Genomic DNA, 7171 nt, shown 5'->3' with positions numbered 1-7171 from the left:
GTGAAACATTATAAAAATAAAATAAGTATTAAAGTACTTTTTTTTTTTTTTTTTTTTGCGTAAAGGCTACTTGTATTAAAAAAGAGAAAAATATATGTACAAAGAGGTCAAGACCTTAGAGGGGGCTGAAGCCATCCCTCAACCAGATATCCTGATACACATAAACCCCTTTGACAACCATCCCGGGATTGAGAAAACTTAAGACATATTTTTCAAATCCCTTACAGACAAAAGTGTGAACCAAAGCTGTGATTATCACTGCAGTACTATCGACAACTATGGCTTTACTGATAATCATTCTGCCTTGATGTCCATATACAAAATTTGACAAAAACAATAGCTTGCTGAACCATGACCTGATACAATTCATAGGACTATAATGACGAGTATCATTACTAAACCAGGAGCTGAAACAAAACAGAATTACCATTATCCAGAGAAGCATAACAGAAAGATGAAAAAGACTAGAAGAGAGACTGCCATCAGTGGGCATTGTACCAAATTCATCAAACATGTTTCTGAGAGTCAAGAGCATCCCTTTCCACCTGGCTAGGAGAGCCCATCCACATGACGACCGCGTTGTCTTCATCTCCCATGTCGCCGCCACCTGGAGGAGTTTCCAAGTTCAGAATGCCACCGGGAGGATGCTCCGGCTCAACTGCAGGCAAATTGCGCTGTGTAGAGTCCACTGGAGGCTGAGGAGCTTCAGGAGCATTCCCCTCTTCCTGCATATTGTCACCATTGAACACGACGCCGGCCACATCTCCCTGAAGAACGCTATTGCCCTGAGACTGAGACGTAGTGGTATGGACAGAGCTGCTAGGCTTATCCTCCTCCTCAGCTAGGATCACTGTAATACTCGCTGACAGAACGGGTTTATTGAGCCTACTGTGGAATTTGAAACGGGTGGTTTGGAAGGAATTATGCGGGAAGGGCTTGCCATGATCAGAAGGCGGAGAGGACGGGGAGGCTGAGGCCAGTGGAACTATATTCTGGGGGGCAGATTGAGAAGCGCGGCCACGATTGCCAGTGGTGCCTCCACGGCGAGAAACTCCACGACGTCGGACCATTTTCGAACTAACAGAGAGACCTGGGAAGGGAATTAAGCAGGACCAGATGGGATAGGGCCGAGAGTAGGCGGACCAGGCCGAAACCATATACCAGATGAGCTCCCAAGTGGCTAGAACGAAGCAGGGGTGCGGGAAAAAAAGCAGACGGACATAGAAGGAGCCGAGGAGGGCGATATCATAAACCAGAAGCCGAGCCATGGATAAATCAACCTGCGCGGGCTCTCGAGCTGAGCGCGCATTCAATGTCGAATGCCTGACCATTATTCTGTACCCCTTGACATTCATTTCAATTGCGGTGGGTTTATGGGATCTGCGCCAGAGTGCCAGGTGCAGGGACAACTGCTGGCGGGGAGTAACTCCGTCTTAAATGGACCTCAATGACACCCACATCCGGGAAAATAAGTATTAAAGTATTAATAATAAAGGCCTATGATAATTAAAATGTCAATAAATAATTGTTATGGTTATTGGTGACTTGTTGTCATACCAATTGGGATAATGTGCCAAAAATAAACAAAACGTTTTACATATAAGCGCTATGGACTATGAAATCAAAAAATTCAATTGTGTTGATCATCATTCATAACTTAAACTATTTCCATTGCTCAAACTACCTGGATACCTCATTTCTTCATCACTCATCATAATATTAGCTCAAGTTAGTTGGAAGGTCATGTTGATTAGCTCCATTTTGTTCCACTTCTTCATATTTCATTTACAAACATAGAAATAAAATGTAATGACTATATAAATTAAAAAAACAGACTATAGTAGCAAGTGCTACATAGGTCCTTGATTCTTGGATTGATTGCGTTTATTTTTATAGTGTAAATGAAAATAACATTTGATAAGAGTTATTTCCACTATATCCATCATAATTTGATTAAAGTGCCCCTTGTTGCTAACACCTCTCTAGATAAAGTAAACAACAACTCACAATCATTTACATCCTTCATAATTTTTTCTCCTTATGAGTGCATTTTCTTTCCTCATTATCAATATGTGCACAAAATTCAACATATGTGAAATCAAATGTTTTAAACATGTTAGCTAATATGGTTAAAAAGAACATTATTAAAAAAAAAAAAAAAAACAAACAAACTTGATGTTAATCACTCTTTGATCCACCTAATTTCTTTGTCTAAAAGTCCCCATCTCATATCCATAAAAAACCTGCACAACAAAGTATATTCTATTACCATATTTATCGTATAATATGCATCATTAAACCCAATTTTTTTTTAAAAGACTCAACAATGTGATTTATAATATATAACACATTGGCTATATTTTCTATGTATTAAGCTGCATAAAACCTTATAATTTTTTGAAAATAATGTTCAAGTAGTGCACCATGTAGCAAACAATACATTAAATTGATATATATTATCTGTACAAAGAACATTACAAACCAACAGAAATAAAACCCTTATAACTAACATCTATAATAATATTGAATAAATTAGAACCACCAACAAAACTAGGTTTACAACATTGAAGATGACTCTAAAACCCTTCTATTTTGTTAAGATAAAAAGAATGGAGTTGCGTACTTAAAATTTATCTTTTGAAATTTTCCATATAACCCACGGTGACCCTTTACAAATGGAGTTGTCTATAATGCGACTTTTTGGAGATTCCAGTGACGGAATCCGGAGGAAGAAATTGAGGTTAAATCTTGATTTGTTGCAGTTAAAATGGTTTTTTAACTGCATATTTGGATTCAGCACCCTGGAAAACCCCTGGGACGCTTTCATTGTGCAGAAACTAGCTATCAAACTTGCGATTCCAATAAATTTTTGCCGGATTTCAACCGGAAAAACCCGCCAAAAAAACTTTCAAAAAGTCGCGTTATAGACAACTGCTTTACAAATTCTATCCACTCCAATATTTTACCTAGGAAATATTTGTTTAATAAGTCTCCCCTTAACTTTTGACATGACAATTGATTATGTTTTAGGGTTTCTTTAAGTCATTTAAAAAAATGAAACTACCTTAGTCACATTGAAATTAGTTTTCAACAAAAATATAAAAGTAAACCTCCATGATGATTATTTTATGAAACTTTTCATTTGCATATGTTTTAGAGTAGGTATCTCATTCGATGTGCATAACATTGCAGTGTCGTAGTGTGTATGTTATATACAAATACATCGACATACCAAATTCAACGAGGTCCATTATTTTTGAAAACCTTCCTGAAGTTAGAACATTACACACTTCCCAAACTACTTTTTTTTAAGAATGCAAGAATGCATACATGTGAATTACAATATTATATAGGGTACACAATGATTATTTTAATTTACATCTCTTGAAATGGGACATTGTTCCTGGTTAAGATTATTGTCCCTCTTAATATAATAGAAAAATTTTCAACTTCATAACATATAATTGTTTAATAATATTATATATTTATATTATCACTTGAAATCAACGAAGTTGTTTTTAGTGTGGTTTTTTAGATTTTCTGGTGCTGGAATCTCACAGGAAAATTTAAGGTAAAATCTCGATTTGTGTTATTTAAACTAGTTTTTGACTGTATATATGGATTCAACACCCTGAAAGACCCCTAGGGCACTTTGATTGTGTAGGGATTACCCATCAAGCTTGTGATTTCAATAAACTCTTGCTAGATTTTAGAGAAATTAGATTGGAAAAAGCCACCGGAAAAGCTTCCAAAAAGTCTCACTAAAGACAACTCAGAAATCAACCATTCCCTTCCAATTATTGACTTATGCATCCTCTCCCCATCCTTTGGAAGATGCATAGTCTATGTCTCATGGTCGATTGAGGTAATGTATAATTAATTAAAATGCATTTTAGGTTTGTTCATTTGATATAGATCATATGACACGCTAACACAACTTGAAATATATTGAAATGTACACAATTTCCACATTTTTTCTTATCCCTCATAAGCATCTCACTTGCAGTTAGTATCCCAACATAAACAAATGCTTATTTATGCTACACCAAGTTCCAAGTTCACCAAGAGCTCTTTAGTTGTGTGTAGAAAATCATGTTTTTTTTTTTAAATCTATCTATTTCAATTTATGCTACTTTGTATCTGGATTGGATTAATTGTACATTAAATTTTGTAGGATGCTAATTTGGGAAGAGTAGAGAGAAGATAGGGATATTGTATCAACTTTCTCCCTATAATTCTAGTCTCTTGTTTTTACTAGTTATTTATATTATATGTCTCTTTTTTTAATGAGGCTAGTTGAAATATTGGACTTTTGAGAAGATAATTTTACTTAGATTTTGTTTCCATCATTATGGAAGTGTTATCTTCTTTTATGTAGGACATTGTGCTATTTATAGTTAATATAGTTGATAAGTTAGAAGAATAATGCTTAGAGTTTCTTTCTAATAGACATTATATCATGGTTTCTATTTTGTTAGCACTCTATACACATATTGAATGTAAGTTGTTGTTTTTCTTTTTCTTTTTTTGTTTTTTGTTTTTTGATTACAGTGGAATAGGCAACAGGGGCAGCCTTGCGACTCACGTTACACGGGGTTGATTCTGACTGCTACCTCTATAACCACTGGGAGCTGCACCCGCCCCTCTAGACAACTCTAGGGTAAGTCCAGGGGATTTGAACTCGTGACCTTCAGCGGAGCCTGCCTTTCTAACGAACTTCACCACATTGTGATTACCAACTCGCCTACCCCCGTGGGGCTGAATGTAAGTTTTTTCATCTTGAATATAAAGCTACAATTTTTTTTCCTTGGAAACAAAAAATATTTTTGATTATCTATTGCACCACTTTGATCAACCATTACTAAATATTATGATTAGTATGTAATTTAATTAAAATTTAAATAATTTTAGAGATGAATATTAGTATCTTAAACACAGAATCACTAAAAACAATTAAAATAATTATTGAACATTCTTAAGTGATATTTCAGATGGTAACACATGGAACCTCATGATAAAAGAATATACTATTAGTGGCTTTAGATGAAAATCATGACACCTATCATGATCAATTTTCTTTTATTAGTGTCAAAGAAATTATTGATTGATACATATAATTATGAATTGATTGCATTGTCTTGTCATTAAAAGCACTCATTATAACACTAAATTAGAAATGGAAATCACTTTTATTTTTCAAAGATATTTATTATTCATGAAAATAGTCACCCATTATGAGAAATAATAATCATGGAGAGTTCTCTATAGATGGCATTAGCTATGATTAAAAAAGAAAAAGAAAAAGAAGTACACAACATGTACACAATGTGAACATGGAACACAACTCCAATATATATAGGAGAGATAAGTTACACAATAACTCCTCAAAGAAGGGGAGAATCCTCCAAATACCCAAACACATTCATACATCCAAATCGCATGTCCTCAATCATGACTATATAATTTTTATATATACCTAGTCACACATTTCACATGTGCCCCTTTACTTATGATGCCAACCATGTTGCTTATATATGTACACATTGCATGTACATTTAACCCTATATATTCCCCCCCTTAAGGTCATACCATATACATTTAACCCTCCTTCAAAAATATTTGTGCTCAAAGTTCTACTGTCAAGAGTGATACATGTGATGAAACAAAATAACATGATTTCCTTATATTGCTACATTCTTCTTTCCATTGATGATGATATGTCCATGGAAACTTAATTCTTTTGGTCTTAATCTTTGATTATTGGTTGTGGTACACACACACACACATACATTCTCCTTTGATTCCATGTGTAGTTGTTGTGACTTCTCCAATTTGTAGTAGTTATTGGTCTTTGATAACATCCTATTGAATAATGATTTGGTGATTCCTATTCCTTGGATATTGATGAATATTCCATCTTCTTCCTTAATATTGTTGATTTCGATGTTCTTTTTGTCTTTGATAATGTTAATATCAAAATTTTTATCTTGCTTGAAATCTTTCCTAGTAATGAGAATGTCGATACTTTTTCACATTCAAAAGCTTTACTTCACTTTGCATACCCATTTCATTTGTCTTCTTTTTAAAGACAATTTCCTCTCCTCTCCTATTTGATTAGCTTTGATTATTATAACCTTGGAGATAATACCATCACATCTGACATGCACATCCTCTAGATGGAGTTCAACTTTTTCAATGATCTTTTTGTGATCTCTGTGAGTCTTGTATTCTTCTCCTTTTGAAGCTGTAATGTGACCCCATCTATAAAATTATGATGTCCTTCTTCAATCTAGAATGCATTTTTTATTTATTTTACCTCATCTATGTCTAAAGCTTCTTCAATTTAATTGTGAATTTCCTCTTCAAGTCTTTTGTTAATCTCTTCATCTAAGATCCTTGTTCCTTCTTGACTTTGAAAAAAATTATTTTCTTCTTTAAATTTATTGAAATAATATAGTAGTTTTCTATTGTGGTTCCATAATCTACATATTTCTTCATCTTTCCTTTTCAATTCTCCCCTTGAATCATCGCTTTTCCCATTCCCCTTACTACACTTCTCCCATCTTAATTGTTCTATCTTCTTAATGAGGTTTGTTAATGTTTTGTATCTTAGCTAGCTCGTCTGTAATGTCCCTTATTAAAATAGTCTAATTAAATTGCAAAATATTTTTAAATTTCCCTTTTAGGCATTTTAACAAATACTGTGCATGTAGATATTTCTTTAAACACTTTGCATACAAAAAGGAAGAGCTATTTTTGTAGAGACATCTCTTCAAACATTTTGCATGCAATTAAAGATGAAACCCTCACTCAACAAAAATCCCCAAATTAGCAGTAACAATTCAACCCAATTTTTATTAATATTCAACATGAAATTACATGCTAGATGGGCATTTAAAGATGCCAAAAAAAATGATTTTGAAACCCGGGAATTGCTCCGACAAATGACACTAATTGGCTGAAGAAATTTGTTGACAAATATAGCTCCATAAACAAAATGATGCCATCTCAAGAGAAAACGTGGCCCCCCAATGAAGAATGTGCCCCCATCCAAATAACACGATCTCCTCAAGGAAAATCAACTCCATAATAAACTCGACCTTCACAAATGATTTTGATTTCCTTAATTAATGTGGTTTCCTTAATAAAATGAACAATAATAAGATCATTC

This window comes from Pinus tabuliformis, chromosome 7, assembly GCF_031772625.1.
Source record: "Pinus tabuliformis cultivar Carrire ecotype Pingquan chromosome 7, CPIR1, whole genome shotgun sequence".
Taxonomy (NCBI): Eukaryota; Viridiplantae; Streptophyta; class Pinopsida; order Pinales; family Pinaceae; genus Pinus; species Pinus tabuliformis.
The sequence above is the reverse complement of the archived record's forward strand: the minus strand, read 5'-3'. Positions refer to the sequence as shown.